General features: G+C 40.1%; 1 long non-coding RNA gene across 1 annotated transcript in view; it reads right to left on the bottom strand.

Annotated features, from left to right (window-relative positions):
• LOC308624353 overlaps positions 1–23,190 on the bottom strand; it is a 30,079-nt gene that overhangs the window by 578 nt on the left and 6,311 nt on the right. Inside the window, exon 3 of the long non-coding RNA XR_014016959.1 lies at positions 14,458–14,604. This is a non-coding gene — a long non-coding RNA (uncharacterized lncRNA). The remainder of the gene's footprint in view (positions 1–14,457; positions 14,605–23,190) is intronic.

A 23,190-nucleotide genomic window follows, 5' to 3' on the forward strand; every position in this document is an offset into this window, starting at 1 on the left:
GTTTCTATTATTATTACTCATATTAAGAATTCTTCCCGGGCTTCCCTGGTGGCGCAGTGGTTAAGAATTCACCTGCCAATGCAGGGGACATGGGTTTGAGCCCTGGTCCAGGAGGATCCCACATGCTGCGGAGCAACTAATCCCGTGCGCCACAACTACTGAGCCTGCGAACCACAACTGCTGAGCCTGCGTGCCACAACTACTGAAGCCTACGTGCCTAGAGCCCGTGCTCCGCAACAAGAGGAGCCCCCCACTCGCCGCAACTAGAGAAAGCCTGTGTGCAGCAATAAAGACCCAACACAGCCAAAAATAAATAAAATAAATAAATTAAAAGAAAAAAAAAAGAATTCTTCCAGCCTTCCACATACAGTAAGGAGCAAGTTGTAATGTCTCTAATTTGTATATGGAGAAACTTGTTCATAAATGTGGAAACAAAAAGTGTCTCTTTATATTGAGTTCTACTACAATCTCTTAAAATTAACGTTAAATAGAATATGCTTTTTCACATTTTTTTCAAAGAAAAGCTAGGACTGCTATAACCTGGAAGGGTAAAGAATCTCACCAAGCTACACAGGGTGCTGGAAATGCTAAAATGGCAATGAAGGCGTTTCTCACCCACTGGTATTCGGTAGGCACAGAAAAGACTTAAATTAGACATCTCATACATGAGATATTTTGAATTCTAAGCCATGTGGGTGTTCCTCTCTACGATTCTGTATCCATACAATATTTTAATTAAATAAAAAGCATGTTATGTTTTGAGAAATTTGGAATGATAGTATTTCCCAATGTGGTAGCTTTCTCTTCATTATTTTTACTTTTTTAATAAACTGATCATTATTACCACTGCTATGATCCATGCTACTTTTCAATCTAAGAAAAACAAAGAACGAATTGTAAAATTATTACCCTGGTACCATGAAAGATAGGCAATCATTAGCATTTGGGATGTGTAAGAGACAGCTCAACTTACAGAGTTTACTCTGTAAACTCATTCAGTATGCAACCCTCCCTAAGTGATACTCATCTAATTGGATTTTAACCAATGACATATGATATCATGAATTATGGAACACTTGCATAATTGCTTAAGTAGAGTATCTGGTTTGCAAATAAGTATAAGTAAACTAACTAAAGAGGAGACCTGGAGTAGTCAAAGATTAAAATTGAGAGGATATAATATTTTTAATGGCACACACTAGCTTCTTGAAACTGAAGTTTAATCTTCTTCACAATAAGGAAAGCTCTCCTCATCAGGGAGATTCTAATGAGTGGAAATACTCTGTCATTTCCCAGGTGCCCAGGGTGGAGTTGCCCAGACATTCCAGAGGTACTGCTCATTGGTTTCTGGCTTCCTGGTTCTTCAGGAAATAAAAGAAGAACAATTACCTGAAGACAAGTAAAAACATTTATTTTTCATTCAGCAGTCTTTTTCTGTGAATATAAAAAGAGGGAATCAGAAGATTAACTCTCGAAAGGATCATGGACAACTAATCCAGCTCCCTCATTTTGCAGGCAAGGAACCTGAGGCTCAGAGAAGGTACATTTATTGAAGGTGTATTTTTTTTAACATCTTTATTGGAGTATAATTGCTTTACAATGGTGTGTTAGTTTCTGCTTTATAACAAAGTGAATCAGCTATACATATACACACATCCCCATATCTCTTCCCTCTTGCGTCTCCCTCCCTCCCACCCTCCCTATCCCACCCCTCTAGGTGGTCACAAAGCACCGAGCTGATCACCCTGTGCTATGTAGCTGCTTCCCACTAGCTATCTATTTTACATTTGGTAGTGTGTATATGTCCATGCCACTCTCTCACTTTGTCCCTGCTTACCCTTCCCCCTCCCCATGTCCTCAAGTCTATTCTCTAGTAGGTCTGCGTCTTTATTCCCATCCTGCCCCTAGGTTCTTCATGACCTTTTTTTTTTTTAGATTCCATATATATGTGTTAGCATACAATATCTGTTTTTCTCTTTCTGACTTACTTCACTCTGTATGACAGACTCTAGGTCCATCCACCTCACTACAAATAACTCAATTTCGTTTCTTAAAAGTATGGAACACTTCACGAATTTGCATGTCATCCTTGCGCAGGGGCCATGCTAATCTTCTCTATCGTTCCAATTTTATTATATGTGTTGCCAAAGTGAGCACTTGAGGGTGTATTTACCACACGTTTTCCTTATGACATCTCTGTGTGGTATTAACCCCATTTTATAGGTAAGGAAACTAAGGCTTAAAGAGATTGAGTGACTGATCCTAAATCACCACGCTAGATCTAAAGTACGTGCTGGGTTGTTTTTCTTTTTAAAAATTTTCTTTAGTGTTTTTTTTTGATTGATAAAGCTAATACATATTCATTGCATATATTCATATAAGCAACAGTAAGGAAAGTAAAAATACTCTCTATCCTCATCACAAATCCTCAGCCTAGGGCTAGCTACTATTAACAGTTTATTAGCTATATCCTTCCAGATGTTTTTCTAAGCCATATGAGGCATGCCCTTTTAAAAAAATACCATATCATTTATCAGAAATGGGAAAATCAACACTAGGAGTCTTATTCCTAGAAGTGATAAATACTTTATATCAATAGCAAAAAGCCTGGACAAGGGGAGAAAGAAGAGGAAGAGAAGAAATTCTATTTATTTTTGTCACTCTTGTGTAAGTCCCTTTTTGATTACTGGAAGCGTTCTCTTGCTTTTTATAATCAATTTAAGAATGTTAGCTGGAATGCAGCAAATGCTTAAGAATAAAAGGGATGGGTCAGAAAGCCACATGAGGCATTTTCTTTCTGAATTTTTATTGGTACATTTGGGTTTGTTTTTAAATAACTTAGTTATCAATTAAAATATCAGAGACTTTCTATGTGGTGGTTTTGTTCATCTAGTGAGTTTTAAAAAATATTTAAAGTATATTCTTTATTCTAGGAAGACTATAACATTTTATTTTATTTTATTTATTTTTGGCCGTGCTAGGTCTTCGTTGCTGTGCGCGGGCTTTCTCTAGTTGTGGTGAGCGGGGGCTACTCTTCTTTGCGGTGCGCGGGCTTCTCATTGCGGTGGCTTCTCTTGTTGTGGGACACGGGCTCTAGGTGTGCGGGCTTCAGTAGCTGTGGCACGCGGGCTCAGTAGTTGTGGCTCATGGGCTTCATTGCTCCGTGGCATGTGGGATCTTCCCAGACCAGGGCTCGAATCCATGTCCCCTGCATTGGCAGGCAGATTCTTAACCACTGCGCCACCAGGGAAGTCCCAAGACTATACCATTTTAAATCAAATTACGTTTTTTAATATAATTATTTGTATTTCCTTTTGATAAGCTCTGTTAGAGCTTTTCTTTCACATAAATGCATTGTTCCTACAACTGTACAACACGGTCATAGATAATGGTCAAAAGCATCTCACTGAATGGTTATAATTTGGAGAATTCATAGAGTTCTTAGGAATCTTTGATCTTAAGCATCCCTAAGACGACTGGTTGAAATAGAGTGAACAGACTATGCAGTAAAATGAGTCTAGAGTGCCTGCTCTTCCTCCACCCCCATTCCCACTGAACATGCTCAGCATATGACGCTTGGTGGGAGGAGACTGTTGCTGGAATCTGCTGGGCTTTGTGTAGGGCTGATTTCATGAATGTGTGACCTTACACATGGGGCTTGAGGACTCTGCTGTCTTGAAATTCTTAATACTTTTTTAACGAAAGGTCCCTCAGTTTTACTTGGTACTGGGCCTGTCAAATTATAGAGCTGGTCCCACCTTGGGCATACTGCTCTGAGAACCCAGTCTCCTCTGTACAAGTCCAGCATGTTAACAAGCGCAACACATGAAATGCTAGGAGAAATTGGTGGGCTACTGACAGCGAACAAGCATCCCTATAGAAATGAGACCTTTTCAAGTGAAACCAGTCAGGTCCATCTCTCTAGCTCCTGGAATCTAATTTTATAATTTGGTATCAGTGGCAAAGATGGTTGCCGAAGAAAACGTGCCTTGATTTTGTGACTTACCTTCTTACTCTTAGACTGTGAAGTTATTCTTGAAAATGATAATTAGAATAATATGAAATCAACACAGAATCTCTGTCCATTAAAGTTTCGCTTTTTATTATAAAACATTTCAAATGTACAGGAAAACTACAATTGCAATGAACGCACATATATACTCCTCTTTGAGTAAAATTTGTTACCATTTGGCCATATTTGCCTTATCTATCTATGTATCTGTGTGTGTGTGTGTTTTCTGAACTTGCTCTGGACACGCAGGCTCAGCGGCCATGGCTCACCGGCCCAGCCGCTCCGCGGCATGTGGGATCTTCCCGGACTGGGGCACGAACCTGTGTCCCCTGCATCGGCAGGCGGACTCTCAACCACTGCGCCACCAGGGAAGCCCCATGTTTTCTGAACTTTTGACAGTGAGTTGCAGACATCATGACACTACTCTGAAATAGTTCAACATGCACTTCCTAACAATATAGACATTCTCCTAAATAACTAAAATATAATGTTTTTTTAAAAGTATTTTATTTGTAATGTAGAAAACTTGGAAAACAGAGATGTATAAAGAAAAATTACCCATAATTCCACTGCCCAAGAAAAATGGCATCACATTGTATCTATTTGTCCACACAGAATGAAGCATCTCTACTTATTTTCACCTTTACCAACATTTTCCATGCCTTCTGTAGTAGGCAGAATAATGGCCCCTCAAAGATGTCCATATTCTAATCCGCAGAACCTATGAGTATGTTACATTACAAGGCAAAGGAGACTTTGCAGGTACAATTAAGGGTACAGAATTTGAGCTGGGGATCTTATCTTGGATTATCTGGGTGGATCTGTTTTTAATCACATGAGTCCTTAAAAGTGGAAGAGGGAGGCAGCGAGTAAATCAGAGAAATGTGACATGAAGACTCAACCTGTTGCTGACTTCGAAGATAGAGGAAGCCTCCAAGAAATGAAGGAAGCCTCTAGACGATGGAAAAAGGCAAAGAAACTGATACTTTCCTGGAAACTTCAGAAAGGCCAGTGCCTTGATTTTAGCCTAGTGAGACCCAGTTGGACTTCTGACCTATAGAATTTTAAGGTAATAAATTTGCGTTAAGTCACTACATGTGTGGTAATTTATTATAGCAGCAATAGAAAATGAATATATCTCCCCATTTGTATTTGCCTTTGAAATGGAAGTCTTTTATTCTTTAGGACATTTTTTAAAATTTATTTTTGGCTGCGTTCGGTCTTCATTGTTGCACGCAGGCTTTCTCTAGTTGTGGCGAGCAAGGGCTACTCTTCGTGGCGGTGTGCAGGCTTCTCATTGCAGTGGCTTCTCTTGTTGTAGAGCATGGGCTCTAGGTGCATGGGCTTCAGTAGTTGCAGCACATGGGCTTCAGTAGTTGTGGCTCATGGGCTTCAGTAGTTGTGGCTCGCAGGCTCTAGAGCGCAGGCTCAGTAGTTGTGGTGCATGGGCTCAGTTGCTCCATGGCATGTGGGATCTTCCTGGACCAGGGATCGAACCCGTGTCCCCTGCATTGGCAGGCGGACTCTTAACCACTGCACCACCAGGGAAGCCCTCTTTAGGACATTGTGACTGAATTATTTTCTTATTTTCTTCTTCTATCTGGCTTTGAAAACAATAATGACTAACACAATGAGAAAATAAAGGCAGAACCCCTAGATTTTTCTCTGAAAGGGGGACTAGATGTTCTATGGTTTTTTTGACCAGGGCTGGGCTGATATATTCACAGACCATTTACAGACTCATAGGGCAGGGAGAGGGATTGCTCTCTAGTCTTTTTAAGAAATTCACTTGGAATTATGGAAACTGTTTTGAGGAAAACCATTTACTCTCAATCTCTCACAGATCTTTGTACTTGTCCTTCATAGCACTTATAACACATTGTAATGGGGTACAAGTATAACATCTTGATTAATGTCTGTTGTCCCTCTGGACTCTAAGCACTGTAAGGGTAAGGACCCTGTTGGTTTGTTTTTGCTATGTGCCTAGCACATAGTTGACCCCAAAATATTTGTTAAATGATTGGATGTTTGGCAATGCAAAAATCTGATTCTTGAGTGGCTAATGAGAAGCTAAACTGCTCTGTGTAATAATATTAACAATTATAATACTGAACTATATATAAGATTAATTAGATGTAATTATATTATTTTAAAGAATATTAAAACAACAAAATTTTAAAGGAAGAAAAAGCTGTTTTCAACAAGTGCTTGGGAATCTCTTTGAAGATAATTTTGTTTTCTTGGAGACTTTTTTTTTCCTGGATGCAAGTTCAGAGTACACTGTCTGAATGTCATTCTGGAGATACCAATGTGTTCCTGCATATGTGTAAGTTCATTCCAAACATCCTCTCAGGAGGTCAGGAACAGATTGTCAGGAAAGACAATGAGTAGTGTCTTCATTTCCTACTGGCAGCAAGCCCTAGAATCAATCAAGCAGGGAGCCCACTCTGGGCTACTGTGCTCAAGTCAGATTGTATTTCACCACTCTAACCACCCAGATGGACAGTCTGGGGGCAATGGAATTAAAATCACCACTGGCTAAGCGATGCCCCCTTGCTGGAGACATTTCTAAGAGCTACAAACTAACAGAAAGGTTGCTCTGTGAGGGAACAGTCACTTCAGGGAATGTGAAAGTGGAATGTCATCAGTTAGACTGAACAGCAGAGCGATAAGCCTGAAAAGCACTTCCACACTAAGCTTTGAGGGAGGGTGTACCCAGGGCCAACTTTTTCCTATGCAACCTACGTTGCAGTTCTGTTTTGGCAAGTGTTTCTGAAAGCAAAAATTTTTTCAAGTCAGCTGTTATTGGTTAGAGTCCTGTGCTTGCAAACAACAGAAACTACCCCTGGCCAACCTAAGCCTACGGAAAGTATTGGAAAGACATGAGGTAGCGCAGAGAATGGAAATAAACACTGAAGAAGCAAGTCTCAGGCAGGATGGGAAGCACAGCTGATGAGCAACAAAAGCCAATAAGCAGCCTCCTTATCAGCTTGACCTTTTTCAATCCTTGAGTCTCTCTCCTCAAGATTCAAATGCCCCAGAGAAGGTGATTGACCTAGGCTGGGTTACATGCCCATTTCATGGACAGAAAGGTGCAGAACTTTGAAGGACAGTCCCACTAACTCTATATCTAATGGAAGAAGGATGGTTTCCCAAAGCTGTTGCCAGGAGAAGGGGGAAGGATTGCTGGGCAGGCAAAAGCATTAGATGTCCATTCATCAGCTTACTCATTGAGTGCACATTCAGGAAAATTAGTCTTCTCCTTGAGCCCCATAGCAAAGAACTATAGCTACCTATGGAATCCAGGCAAGTAACTTCCTGTGTGACCTTAGACAAATCATAAACCCTCTCTGGGCCATAGTTTCCTCATTTATAAAATCTATTGAATTGTTTGGACCAGATGATCCCAAGTGGCTTGTAGAGAGAAAAGAGCCAGAAGACAGGATCTCCTCCCAGATATTGGCAATATGACCTTGGCTGACTCATTTGCCAATTCTGGGTTTCCCTGTGCGTAAAGGGGGTGAACTAGACACCTTCAGGTTACTTCTAGCTGTTAAAGTCCATGATTCTAAAAAAGAACAGATGGAAGTAGCCAGGTCAGTATTTCCTCTCAGAATCAATGAAATACTCTTGTTTTTAGGAAATATACACTGAAATATTAAGGAGTAAAAGGGCCTTACGTATACAACCTACTCCCAAATAATCCAGAAAAAAAAAACTCATGTACATACATATATACATACGTGTGTGTGTGTCTGTGTAAAGAAAGGTTCTACAAATGTTAAAAAGTGTCCAAATGTTAAAAAGTAGTGAATTTGAATAAAAAGGATGTGGGAGTTCTTTGAGCTATTCTTGAAACTCTTCTCTAAGTGTAATTATTTCAAAATGAAGTCCAAAAAAAAAGTCAGTGGGAAGGGCAAAAGGAAATCTGTTCCTCTGCTTGCTTGTCCAAAGGCTTTTTGATGAATTATTTGTGTGACAAGTGAGTATTTGTATGTCTGTATTGCTAGATCCTAACTCTCTAGGGGAAGTTTTTAGTGCCAAAGCATGGACTCTACAATGCGTTCTCACTACTAGTGTGACAAAGCTCTTCTGTGAACCTGGAAGATACTGGATAAGGCCTGTCTATTTACTGCTCCTGAGGAGTCTAAGTGGGTGGAGATTTCCTGTTGGCTCTTATGCTTTTCTTTTGTTTTAACAGTGGTTTAGGGGAACATACTTCAGACACAGCACATATATTTAATGCTTTGTACTTTTAAATATTCATCTATAACCCAACAAATGTCTCTACCAACTACTTACTAACTTGATTTGAAGCCAAACATTACTACCTTCACACAATCACTTCTTATTGAAAATTGATTTCAGTATCTAGAAGGGCATTCATTGCAGGATCATATTAGCAAAATATTGGGACCAACCTAGGGGTCCATCAATAGCGTACTGGTTAAATAAATACATTCACGCAATGGAATATTGTGTAGATGGCAAAAAAGAATGAAGAAGCTCCCTAAGAGTGGCTATGTAATGATTTCTAAGTTAAAAATAAATGAAGCACACACATATGAGTAAATATGGAACAATCTCCAAGGTATAATTTTAGAGCAATGTGCACAATTATGTGTAGGTATCATACAATTGTATTTTAAAATTGCTTGAAGAAGTAAGCAATGAGTGGACAATTAATATTTTTGCCTGCTCAGCATATGCCTGTATATATATATATATATATATATATATATATATATACATATATATATATATGCATATATATATATATGCAGAGTATTTTCTGGGAAGAGATACAGGAAATCAGTAACAGTGGAAAATTCTGGAGAGGGGAACAATGGGTGGGGGTAAGAATCTGGGGAAGAAGGACAGGAGGGAGACTTGATTTTCACTTACATCTTTTGAGTTTTGTACCAAATTTAATGGAGGACTCAGTGCCCCTTCAGGAGTAGATCCTTCTGATCCTCCCTCATCATGTAGGCTCAAGTGAGGATAAATCACTGTAGTCAAGGAAACTGTCCTGTTAGGGTATGAGTATTCTGCATATTGGGATTGGGTTCATGACTTATCTTTCTGTTCACAGCAGCTATTCTTATCTTTGCTTAGTAATTGTTTATTGAATTGAGTTCAACTGGATTGATTTGCTGTGCTTTTAGGGGCACTTATTAGCCCTTCATGTGTTTCCCTCTTTTCTACCCTAAAGGAAAAAATATAAAACAAACATTTATTTTCCATTCTTAAGAATTTAAAACTTAGACAGTCAGTGGATATAAATTGGTGCCTCCTTTTTGGAGGGCATTTTGGTATCATAAATCAGCATGTAGAATGTACTCATGTTGTAACCCAGTACAGCATTTTGTTAAGATACAGAAACAGATCTTACATGTGTATGATCCCATTTTTATCGAATGTCATCCATATATCACTATATGTATATATGCATAGATATCTAGGAGAAATGTCATCAAAATATTTAAAATGTTTATTCCTCCATGATGGGTGATTTTCCTCTCTGTATTTTTTCATATTATTCACATTTTTCTGTAGTACACATTGTCATCATTTTTACCAAAAAATGAAACTATTAAAAAGAAAAAGCTGGGAATTCCCTGGTGGTCTGGTGGTTAGGACTCAGAGCTTTCACTGCCAAGGGCCCGGGCTGGATCCCTGGTTGGGGAACTAAGATCCCGGAAGCCTTGCAGCATGGAATGAATGAATGAATAAATAAATAAATAAATAAATAAATGAAAAAGAAAAAGCATTCAAGTGATTTCACTAGTTTTACTCTTTGACTCATCAAATATTTGTTGATTGTACCACATTATTCTAGAATTATCTTTCCTATTTTACAGTCTGCTGAATTTTCTATGCACCCATTTGAGAAAGCACTGAAGCTAAATACTTATCAGTACTTTTGAAAAATTTAAGCTCCAGAAAAAAAAAAATCAGAACAGTAGTTGTCTCTTGGGGAAGTTGGGGATGGAGATAAACTGGGAAAAGGTATGAAGGAAACTTTTAAGGTGATGGATAATGTTTTAAAGGTTTGGGTCACAGAGGTATATGTATTTGTCAAAACTCAACAAATTTAGCCAAGATTTGTGCATTCCTCTGTATGTCAGTTTTACACCAGAAGGAAAAAAAACAAATTGGATTTTAGTAAGTGGTATTGATATCTGGAATTTACTTTGAAATGCACCAAAAACAAGATAGATTAATGGATGGTTTGAGGAATGGATAGATGAATAAATACATAATAAAGCAAATATAATAAAATGTTAATTGTAGAATCTAGGTGATGTGTATATATATATGTGTGTTCATTATAAAATTCTTATAATTTTGCACTTTAACAATTTTCATAATAAAATGTTGAGGAAAATGTAATCACCGATCATCTATTGATATACTGATATGATGAATATGCTTATATTTTATTCTTATAAACTAAATTCAACAGATTAAGTTCTAGAAGTTGCATCCCCCACCCTCCCAATTCAAACTTCTTGGATAGTTAAGCTATTTAAATATATATATATATGATATAATTAGTGACAGGGCTGTCTTCATGACTGTGTTAACTATGCAGTCACACAGGGTCATGAAGTTGGTTCAATGCTCTGCTGTTGCTGTCTTGAAATTCTTATTACTTTTTTTTTTTTTTAGCGGTATGCGGGCCTCTCACTGTTGTGGCCTCTCCCATTGCGGAGCACAGGCTCCGGATGCGCAGGCTCAGCAGCCATGGCTCACGGACCCAGCCGCTCCGCGGCATGTGGGATCTTCCTGGACCGGGGCACGAACCCGTGTCCCCTGCATCGGCAGGCAGACTCTCAACCACTGAGCCACCAGGGAAGCCCGAAATTCTTATTACTTTTTAAACAAGGGGCCCTGTACTTTCATTTTACAATGGGCCCCGCAAATTATGTAGCTGGCCCTGACTAATGAGCAGTAATAATAATTACTAACATATATTATCTTCTCTTTTTGCCAGGCACTATGTTAAACGCTTTATATACACTATTTCATTGAATCCTCAAAGACAGACTTAAGAGATCGTCTTAATATCCCCATTTTACAGGTGAACATAATGAGGCTCAAAGAGGTTAAGATATTTGCTCAAATTCACACATTTAGTGTACCCTCAGTATGCATAGTAGCACAGTACACATGGTAGATACTCAATAAATATTTACTGAATTAATAATAATGATAAAAATAGTAATCATTATAGCAGCTCCCATTTATTGAGCACCTTCCAGCAGCCTACAATGCTCTGACTGAAACCCGACATGTTCTCCCTAACCCAGACTCCCCACCTTTGGCATCACTACCTTAAGACCACATTCCCTGCCAGCCTAAACTAGGTCAAGTCTTCTCTTATGTTACCCTATGCTTCTTTGTCATAGCAGTCATCACAGTTGTAATTAGGTAGTTCTTTGTTTAATGCCTGTCTTCCCTTCTGGACTGGAATCTCAGTGAAGACAGTGACTCATTTTTATCTGCTCACCACTCTATTCCTACCATCCAGTGCTGTAGCTGGAGCGTAGCCTGCTTGCCAGGGCTGGATTATATATTTTTTCATTTACTCCTCAACTCTGTGAGGTAGAGATTGTTACCATCATTTTACATCATTTACAAGGCTCAGAGAAGTTAAGTGTGAGTTACCCCACCATAAGGGAAGCATCCACCATAACGTGGACCTACATTTGCCAGGCTCCAAAATCTCTTGTCTGTTCACGGCAGCCCACTGTTTCTATATGACAATCTGCCTGACATTATTTTCTATCTCCAGGTACTACGTATTCTCTTCAGCTCCTATTTTTGCTATCTGATCTCTGGGCTCTGTGATGAAGAGGAGACATACTTTCCAGGAAGTAATTACGGCAAGTGATATAACCAGGCTGGCTGAAGCCAGGATTTTATTTTTTAACCTTGATGAGTAAAGCAGCTGGAAATACTACCTTCTAAAAGCAAAGGATCCAATTTCCCCATGGTACTAACTCTTCCTTAGTGCTGGGAAACACCCTGAAGTCGTCTCTTGGGCTATGTAAATATAAAGCAATCTACCCAGGTCTAGTCTTGGGGAAGGCCTGAAATAATTAAGGTAAAGCAAACGTAGATGCTTCAGGCTGTTTACAAGATGTCTCTTAGTAGTTTTAGGCTTCGATAGATTAAGATTTCTATACGAAAATGTTTTTCCCTAAGTGTGGATTTGGACTATCCTATGCTTATGCATTACTGCATATCTTTGCAGAGTTGAGAGGACTATTCTTTGGATTATTCTTTGTTTGTGAGGATCATAGAAGTGGGATGGAAAGGAATGCTGGGAGAGTGCACAGGCTTATTCTCTTCAGCTAGTGCTGGAGGACAGGCTGTGAACAAGAAATGGAGAGTGCTTGGCCCGGCATGCCCTGGCGTGGATGGTTGAGTTCTACCTGAGGTATTAAAATCCCAGACTGAAAATCCCAGACCTTAGGAATTAAGACTGATGACAGATTGAGCTGTACTTTGTCTTTTGTAGGACATAGGGCATCTGGTGGTGGTAGAGTTTCCAGAGGACCTAGGTTTGTACCATTCTGAGGATGTTCAGACTGTGGACCTCTCAGAGTAGCCACTACTAATAGCAGTGTAAGTTACCCTGTCTATTACACTTCTTTTCTGGTATCCCCAAGCCTTCTGAAAAGACTTGTTAACTGTCACACCCTGGCCTCAGTTGTGCTCTTGAGCTTGTTCTACTTTCTTGGAAGAATATCAAGCACTTCCTAAAGTTAATGGTAGAAGCAATGGTGACAGTCATCTGTGCAAAACAGTGGTGCCCACTGTCCTCATAAGGGTGAGAGATAGTAAGGCTGCAGCAGGTCCAGAAAGTTGGGGCAGAAGTACAGGAGGGACTGTTTCTGAGAACACAAAAGCTATGTCAGAAATACAGAAGAAAAAAAAAGAAATATGGGAGAGAAGGAGTTTGCCTTTTCCAGGAAATAGGCCATGAGGGCTTATGCCATCATAATTTGAACAATAAAAGTAAGTATGATCATATTTTGTAGTCACTGGCTAGTGAGATAGGATGTACTGTATCTGTTACTCTATATGCCATAGCCAGTCTCCAAGATGGTTCCCAGAGATCCTTGCTTTTTTGTATTTATGTCTTTATATAGTCTTCTTCTTCAATGAATCAGGGCTAGTCTATGTGAACAACAGTGTATGGCAGAGGTTACAGTGGTTGACTTCCAAGGGTAAGTTGTAAAAGACTTGCAACTTCTGCTTTGGTCCCTTGAATTGCTTGCTTTGGGGTAGGCCAGCAGTCATCTCATGAAGACTCTTATTTATTTATTTTTGGCTATGCCACACGGCATGCAAGATCTGAGTTCCCCAACCAGGGATGGAACACTTGCCCACCTGCATTGGAAGCGCGGAGTCTTAACCACTGGACCGCCAGAGAAGTCCTCATGAAGACTCTTAAGCTGCTCTGTGGAAAGGCCCACAAGAGGAGGAACTGAGGCCTCTACCACCATCCAGGACCAACTTGCCAGCCAAGTGAGTTAAGTCATTGAAGGTGGATCTTCCAGCTCCATTCAAGCCTTCAGATGACTGCAGCCCCAGCTGACATTTGACTGAGCCTCATGAGAACACCCTATCCAGAACTTCCTAGCGGCTCCCATATTCCCAGCCCATAGAAACTATGAGAGATAATAAGTGTTTATTATTGTTTTAAACTACTAAGTCTTGGGATGATTTGTTATGCATCAATAAATAAAACACTATACTATAGATTCTATGGAATAAACGTCTATGTGAAACTCTGCCTAAATAGATCAGCCAAGTCTTCAGAAAAAAAGAGGACATGGGTTGAATCTTCAAAGATGAGTAGGAGCTTGCAGGTAGAGGTAAAGTGGAGAAAGGGGAATCATTTCAGGCTAAAGGAACAGCTTGACTATAGGGCCAGAAGTAAGAGGGCATGGCTTGTTTGAAAAAACAGCAATTAGTTCAGCATGACTGGGGTGCAGTATGTTTAAAGAATGAGGTAGAGAAAGATTACAGGAGTAGACAGGAACAAGCTCAAAAAGGACCTTAAATGCCATGTTTATGTATTTGTTTTTTTATCCTGAAGGCAATGAGGAGCCACTGAAGAATTTTTAAGCAGGCAACTGACATGATCAATTGTACATTTTAGAATGATGGCCAAATGGAAGATGGATTGGAGGCAGAAAGACCATTTAGAAATAAATGCAAGTCCAGGTGAGAAATGATTAGTGCCTGAACTAAGGTCTTAGCAATGTGAACAGAGTGGGGGGGGGAATGGATTCAGAGGGCTATTAGGAGGTATAATTTTCAGAATATGAGGGATGAGGAAAAGGGAATATGTGGGATCCAGGAGGAGGAGCAAGTTTTTTAAAAATATTTATTTATTTATTTATTTATTCGGTTGCGATGGGTCTTACCTGCGGAACGCGGGCTCTTTGTTGCAGCGCAGGGGCTTCTCTCTGTGGCATGCAGGCTCAGTAGCTGTGATGCATGGGCTTACGGATCGAACCCGCGACCCTTGTGTTGGAAGCTGAATTCTTAACCACTGGACCACGAGGGAAGTCCTGAGGAGCAAGTTTTGGAGGGGTGAGTTTGAGTGGTGTGTAGGACACCAAGGTAAACATGTACAGTGGACAACTAGAAACACTGGTCTGGCTTGGAACCCAAGAGGGAATGAAGTCAGGCTGAAGATGCACAGAAGTTTTGAAGGCTTTTTCATACTAGCCTCCCTTCTTAAAAGGTAAGTAATTCCATGGGTGAAATGAAATCAAACTACAATTTAGAGTTTTAGATTTACCTTTCATTGATAGCAAAGCCATTTAGAAATAAGATTTACAGTAAAAACCTGGGATACGATCAATGGAATGAAGTCAGAACCAGGTACAGGTGGAAGGCTATTTTGTAGTATCTTCCAGTTTTGCTGGGGATTCAACCATCAGCAAAATCTGGTGACTAATTAAGTATAGAGATTGAAGGAGAGGGAAGAGTCTAAAAAATTATTTCCCTCCCCCAAAGTTTCCTTTCTTAGATCTACATTTTCCATCATGTATAACATCTTATGATCTATGCCCCATTTCAATATCACTGATTTTAAAATTTTCTGAATTAAATTTTGCTTCCATTTTCTTCACCTATTTTCCAGTAAATTTGTATCAGTTTCATGATCTTCTACTTCCTCCTTTTTTCCCCTTTCTCCTCTTCCTGCTTTTTGTGAACAAAAGAAAATAAAACCTCTCCCTTTACTGACTATATAACAGGTGTAGCAGAATTCTTGATTTTTTTAATTGAATATTTTACAGGCATTCATTCTTGATTCATTGTCAATAGCTGTCTAATTCTTTGAAATTGTTTTTCAACTAATACAGTGATTTTCATCTCTAACACCTAAGTATGGCCTAGTAGTCAATGCTCCAAGACTTGGAATTCAACCAATTCACCTGATTTGACCTGATCTACTTATCCAAGAGGTATATATTTAGAAAGATCACATAGATAAATGCAGTGTCCATAGCACTAGCATTTCAAGGATTAAAGAAAAAGTAACTTGCCAGGTCATATAGTTTTGTAATCAAGTTGAGAAGAAAGATCACTGTGATAAATGTGCTAAAATCCGAGATTTTGAACAGGACTTTTTCTTTTGGTTGTTTCAAAACTATTTTGAAAAATTAAATTAATATCAGTGGACTTCATGTCATCTGATTTGTGGAAGTAACTGCGGTTTAAAAAAATAATTACCACTTAATTTTTGTTAGCAAGAAAGCCCAAGGAAAGTAATGTTAAAAATAAGTAAATGGTAAAGCAATTATACTCCAATAAAGATGTAAAAAAAAAAAAAAAGTAAATGGAGCTGAGTGCTTAGTGGTTAGCATCTGGAGACACCACTTAATGTACTTAACTTTTTCAACATTTAATTGATGAAAACTGAGGCTCAATAAAAATTTTCTAAGGAGCAAAATGTCTAATGAATATTTTAAATTTAGCTTTAGATAAAACCGTTTTACAGCATAATTAAAGGTAAATCTGCAAAATCCTAGGTAATAGGGCTTTCCTGGTAGCGCAGTGATTAAGAATCTGCCTGCCAATTCAGGGGACACGGGTTCAAGCCCTGGTCCGCAAAGTTCCCACATGCACTGGAGCAAATAAGACCGCGAGCCACAACTACTGAGCCTGCGCTCTAGAGCCCGCGAGCCACAACTACGGAAACCCGCCTGCCTAGAGCCCGTGCTCCTCAACAAGAGAAGCCACCGCAATGAGAAGCCGGCGCACAGCAAGGAACAGTAGCCCCCGCTCACCATAACTAGAGAAAGTCAGCACGCAGCAACGAAGACCCAACGCAGCCAAAAATAAATAAATAAAATAAATTAATTAATTTTAAAAAATCTTAGGTAACAGATTTTTTTCTAAGATGAAAAAGTTCTTTTGATTACATAATTGAGACATGCTCATTTAAAAAAATTCAATTGATCCAGAAAAGCAGGAAATAAACTAAATTACATAAACCTCACCAGCCACAGATAAGCATTGTTAAAATTTTGTGAACTTGCTTCCAACCATCTCTTCATACATATATTTGTGTATGCATATGTATGCCCGTAGCGTGACCTACACAGAATCATACCGTTCTGTAAACTGATCCTTTCATTTTGCAATACATTGTGGACACCTTTCCATTTCCATAAATATAGATCTGGTTCCAGCTTTCTAAACAGATGTGTAGTATTACGCTCTATATAAACATGGTAACTTAACCAACCATTCCCACACTGTTGAACATTTGGGTTGTTCCCAAGGCTTTCTTCTAATTAGCAATAGCATGGTAAACATCCCTGTCATATTTCTTTTTTTAATTTTTATTATTTTTAAAGATTATTTGATGTGGACCTTTTTTTTTTTTTTTTGCGGTACGCGGGCCTCTCACTGTTGGGGCCTCTCCCGTTGTGGAGCACAGGCTCCGGATGCGCAGGCTCAGCGGCCATGGCTCACGGGCCCAGCCGCTCCGCGGCATGCGGGATCCTCCCGCACTAGGGAACGAACCCGTGTCCCCTGCATCGGCAGGCGGACTCGCAACCACTGCGTCACCAGGGAAGCCCGATGTGGACCATTTTTAAAGTCTTTACTGAATTTGTTACAGTATTGCTTCTGTTTCATGTTTTGGTCTTTTGGCCCTGAGACATGTGGGATCCCAGCTCCCCGACCAGGGATCAAACCCGCACCCCCTGCATTGGAAGGCAGAGTCCCAACCAATGGACTGCCAGGGAAGTCCCCTTATTATTTATTTATGTACTTATTTATTTGTTCATTCAAATAAAACATGGCTCAGGACTTCCCTGGCAGTCCAGTGGTTAAGACTCCGTGCTTCCACTGCGGGGGGAACAGGTTTGATCCCAGTTCAGGGAACTAAGATCCCACATGCCGCACAGTGCGGCCAAAAAAAACCAAAAACAGAAACAGAAAAAAGAAAATATGACTCAGAGCCCCCACTCATCAAGGTGGAGAAGAGTTATTTCTGGGATTCTTTTCCCCGCTACAATGAATTATATATGACCTCCAGGGTTTGAGTGGCCCTAGGAAACTGGATTGGGGTTATGCTGTTGATCCTTCTTTGTCTGGCCAGAGACAGTCCTCTCCAGAGGTCTTCTCCATTCTAGGCAGGGAAGCAGCCCCCCAACACTTTTAAAGCTGCTTTCAGGGTCTCAGTGCTTAGTGACCTGTCTCCCAGCCAACCCCTCCTCAGCCTTAGTGTCTTTATACTAGTAAAGGCTATTTTCTTGAGGAGATGGGGAAAAAGAACTACCACTCAACCTCTCCATATAAACCTATAACAGACAACTAGACAGTTGACTGTGGAGGAGTTACTTAACCTCCTGAAACCTCAAATTCTTTATCTATCTATAAGATAACAACAAATAGCAACTCCATCCTGCCAGTTGTAGAGACCAGAAAATTTATTTGTCTTTAGCTTCCCTCATTCTCTCACTGCCACTCATATTCTGCCTCCCGAACCTTCAGAATAGATCGAGAATCTGACCACTTCTCTCCACCTCCCCTGCTTTTACCTTGGGCCAAGTCTCCACCATGTCTCACCTGGATCTTTGCAGTAGCCTCCTAATAGGTCTCCTTGATTCTGCCCTTGTTCCCGTCATCAGTTTTCTTTTGAAAAAGACGATGGCTTTCATCTAACTTTGAGGAAAAGGCAAAATTCTTAAACTAACCTAGAAAGCCCTCTTATATGACTTAGCACCACCTCCCCCACTTCTCTGACCTCAGTTCCAACCATCCTTCTTCAGTCACACTCTCCTTGCCAAAACATGTCAGGCGTGCCTTTTGCATTATCCTCAGGATAACAGTTTCTCCATGCAGGTATCTGCTCAATTATCTTTATCATTATCCCCAGAGCCTGCTTCATTTTTCTCCACAGCACTTATCACTGACATAGAGTATGTTTATTTCACTATCTCTTAAAACTGGAATATAAGCCTGTTGAAGGAAGGACTTGTCTATTTCTATTTAGGTTTTCAGTGCCTAGAGAGTACCTAGCACACATTAGGGGCTCAATAAATATTTGCTGAATAAATGAATGGACAATCGTACCTTTTAGAATTGGAGTGAGGGTTCATTCTGATAATGTAATGCCTATCGAATAGGAAGGACTTTTTGAACAGAGATTGTTGCTGTATCATCATTATTATTATATTTATACTAGTCTTTGAAGACTATATTAGAAAAAGGGTATTCCAGCAAAGAACTGACTGAAGCAGAGGCTTACAAGTAGGAAATACCCTGTAGGTAGGTGTGACCTGCACTGAAAACTAAATATTGGTAAGAGCTAGTGTTGGAAATGTAGGGATGAATGTGGAGGGAACTGAATTCAAGGCTCAGAAGTACGGGTTTGTCCCTAACAGTGGGGAACCATCCAGGATTTTCAGCCAAGGAAGATATGATAAGATCTTGGTTTTTGAAACTTCTGTGGTGATAATCAGTTATCCTGTGTTGCAAAGTTGCATTTTTGTGGCTTGTGGGAGGTGTGTTTGTTAATCAGAGAAAACAGTGTGTTTCTTTAAGAAACTTTGCTGGACCTTTTTGTCTGATAGGACCTGACCTGTGACCTTATTTACGATCCCCTCTTTTCATGCAAACACCAAACATCCTCCATGTGGAGAAAAAGAAGGCTGAGAGCCAGAGCCTTGGTGATTCACTCTTAGTTATTTCCCCTTTCATGATTCTAATTTGCTCACCCTTTGGATTGTCTTCTTCAGACTGTGGCTGTATTTCGTGACTTGGTTTTCCACTTCACATTTGACCATATATGCAATGGGTTATTTTTGGGCTCTCTATTCTATTCCATTGATCTATGTGTCTGTCTTTACACCAGTGCCACAGTATTTTGATAACTGTAGCTTTGTAGTAAGGTTTGTAATCAGGGTGTGTGAGTCCTCTGATTTTGTTTTTCTTTGAAACCAAATTTTTAATCCTACAAATAATTTCCAAAATTATTTGAAGGGGTTGCCATCTCAGCAACAGTGCAAAAATACACATTTCACAGCAATTATTTCCAATAAGAACTGGTCTTCTATGTAAATTCTTCACAAGAAGGTGTCTAGGAATAGCAGTCCTAGTTTGGAGTCACTGTATTTCTTTTATTTTCCTTAGACAAAACTCTTACTCACACTTGAATTAGAATTTGCAGTATCTTAGCCTTTTGTTCAGGCTGGCACTGCCCAGCTGGGATATCAGCCAAAGACGACTTCCTGGATTAAGTTTAATTTAGGTAACTCTTTCAGTTTGGGCTATCAGACTCCATTAGTTTGCCCAGAATACAGAAGAGAACAAACATGTTCAAAACAAGCTGGTTGGGGTTTTATCAGGCAGGGTTGCCGCACATTCAAGGTTAGACTAAAAAAAAAAGTCAATGAGAGAAAAATCATAACAGAAAGTTAAAGGCAAACTCTCAAAACTAGGCAGAGCCTTGCTGGATTGCCTCTGTATATGACAAAAGAGAATCAAGCTTATTTTAGTGGGGTCGTTGAGATTTTCTCTCCATTTCAGGTTGTGCAGAAGAAAAATTATAGTTTGAGGAACTTGCCTGGTATTTTGCTTTTCTCCTAACAGAGGTAGGGTGGGGTAGTAAGAAAGAATGTTGGACTGTGTCTAAGGAGCTCTGGCTTCCAACAGGATTTTGCCACTGACTTGCAGTGGGAAATAAGTCACTGGCTCTCTGAGCTACAATTTCCTCAACCATGTGTTGAAAGAATTGCTGGATTTTTAAGAACTCTAACAGCTCTAATAATATGACAGAATCATGTTTTTTTTTTTTTAACCTCCTCTAGATACTTCTCTTATTATTCTCTAATTCCTAGAAAATGGTGTAAAACTGTTATTAGCATTCATGTTTTGTCTGCTCTGCTAAATTGTACGGTCCTAGAAAACATCACATTCAGTTTGCTATCCCTCACAATTTAAGACTATAGCTTTTATAAGTTAAATATTTGAAGGAAGGAAGGGAGAATGAGTTGAGCTTTTTTTTTTTTTTTTGCGCCACGCGGGCCTCTCACTGCTGCGGCCTCTCCCGTTGTGGAGCACAGGCTCCGGACACGCAGGCCCAGCGGCCATGGCTCACGGGCCCAGCCGCTCCACGGCATGTGGGATCTTCCCGGACCAGGGCACGAACCCGCGTCCCCCGCGTCGGCAGGCGGACTCTCAACCACTGCGCCACCAGGGAAGCCCTGAGCTATCTTTTTTTTTTTTTTTTTTTTTTATGTCAGTGCTTTATTTTTCTTTTAAAGCATATCAGAGTGAATCTTCCCGTTGCGGAGCACAGGCTCCGGGCGCGCAGGCTCAGCGGCCATGGCTCACGGGCCCAGCCGCTCTGCGGCATGTGGGATCTTCCCGGACCGGGGCACGAACCCGTGTCCCTTGCATCCGCAGGCGGACTCTCAACCACTGCGCCACCAGGGTAGCCCGTCGTTGAGCTATCTTTTTTTGAAGATTATTTTTCAGTGATAGTTGCTTCATAATTTTGTAGAGATAAATATCCTTTAGCTAGGTGATAATGATTATATTATAATAAGAGTATTTCTCCCTGTTTTGTCCAATTAAAAATAATTTGTGGGTTATTTTATAATATAAAAACCCAGAAGCAATGCATTATGTGAGTTAGTATTCTATTATACTGCTTTTTTGGTAAATAAATTCTCAGGGAAGATTTCCTATGAGCAACTCAATGTGATAAAAGGCTAATGTAATGAATCAGGATTATTTACCATGTGCTGCAAATGTTAGAAGAGTTAGCTCAAACTAGCTCAAACTAGTTCAACCAAAAAGGAAAATTTATTTGACTCATATATCTGAAAAGTTCAGGCTTGGCTAAATCTAGGGCCAAATGGATCTCTGGGGCCATTTCTTCATTTATGGTGGTAAGGCTGCTAACAGCTCCAAGCTATCCTCTCAGTAATCCTGGTGTTAGGACAGTGCCTCTTTCAGAACAGTTCTAATACCTCCCAGAGTTGAGCTGCATTGTTTAAATGGGTCACACATGGAGATGTGCCTGCATTCATCATTGTTCTAGGTATATGGAATACACTGATTAGCTAGGATTGGGTTGTATGCCCACACTGGAGTTCAGGGGTAGCATTTACCTCCTCCTGAACCTCATGGACTGAGAATGATCATGGGGTGGCTTCCTGTTGGGAAACTGGGGACTCTTTTTGAGGTTTTTTGGCCGTGCCACGCGGCTTGCAGGATCTTAGTTCCCCGACCCGGGATCGAACCCGCAGTGAAAAGCGCAGAGTCCTAACCACCAGGGGATTCCCAGGAAACTGGGGACTCTTAAGCAGAAGATGCAATGGGTGATAGGCAAGTAGGAGCGGTGGGAATTCACAACAAAAAACAAATCCTAGCTCTGCAAAACAAATTATTTTTAATTCTGTTTTTATATAAAAGTAATGAACTGAGAATCAACTCTATACACAAACTTGTTTCTAGCATTTAACTTCTAAAGCTTTCTGATGCAGCTTTGTACACTGTAAAAGCTTTAATGAAAAAGCTGACTCATGTCAGTGAGTTTGGCTGCAAATGACAGATCTAACTATAGTGGCTTGAACAGATAAGGGTTAATTTTTATGACGTTCAGAGGTAGGTTGTTACTGGTATTGGTTTAGTGCCTTATGGATGTGAGTCTCTTGATATTTTCTTCATGGTCCCAGAATGGCTGCTGCAATTTTGGGCTTCATGCCCAGGGTGGCAGTAGGAGGAAGCAGAGAAGTACAAAAGGGCAAGAACTGCTTGCCATATAAACATACATTTTTCTTTTTTCCTGTGTACTTTTTAAGAGTATAACCAGATGTTCTAATCAATACTCTTGCATACATCACATGGTCACATATATCTTCTGTGAAGCTTGAGAAATGTAGTCTTTTAGTTGGGCTCAGTGCCACCCCAAATTAAACCAGCCTGCATTACTAAGGAAAAGGAGGATAATGGATATTGGGGGGCTGTCTCAGTCAGCGGGGGCTGCTATAACAAAACAACACAAACTGGGTGACTTAAACAATAGATATTTCCTTCTCATAGTTCTGGTGCTGGCTAACTCAGTTCCCTGAAGAGGGCACTCCTCCTGGCTTGCAAATGGCCCTCTTCTTGCTGTGTCCTCACATGGCAGAGAGAGAGGTGTCGTTTCTTTTACAAGGACATTAATCATATCAAGGGGCCCCACCATCATGACCTCATATAAACCTAATTATCTTCCAGCTCCAAATACCATCACATGGGGGGTTAGAGCTTCAACATATGAATATTCAGTCCATAACATTCTACCTCTGACCCCCCTAAAAAAATTTACATCCCTCTTGCATACAAAATACATTCATTTAATCCTAATGGCCCCCAAAGTCTTAACTCATTCTAGTATCAACTTTAAAGTCTACAGTTCAAAATCTCATTTAAACCAGATATGGGTGAGACACGAGGTATGATTCATCCTGAGGCAAAATTCCTCTCTAGCTGTGAACCTGTGAGACCAGGTAAGTTATGTGCACTAGAATACAATGGTGAGACAGGTACAGGGTAGACTTTACTGTTCCAAAAGGGAGAAATTGGAAGGAAGAAGAGGGTATCAGATCCCAAGTAATTCCAAAACCTCATAAGGTAAATAA

This window comes from Mesoplodon bidens, assembly GCF_964165515.1.
Source record: "Mesoplodon bidens genome assembly, chromosome: 10".
NCBI classification, from domain to species: domain Eukaryota; kingdom Metazoa; phylum Chordata; class Mammalia; order Artiodactyla; family Ziphiidae; genus Mesoplodon; species Mesoplodon bidens.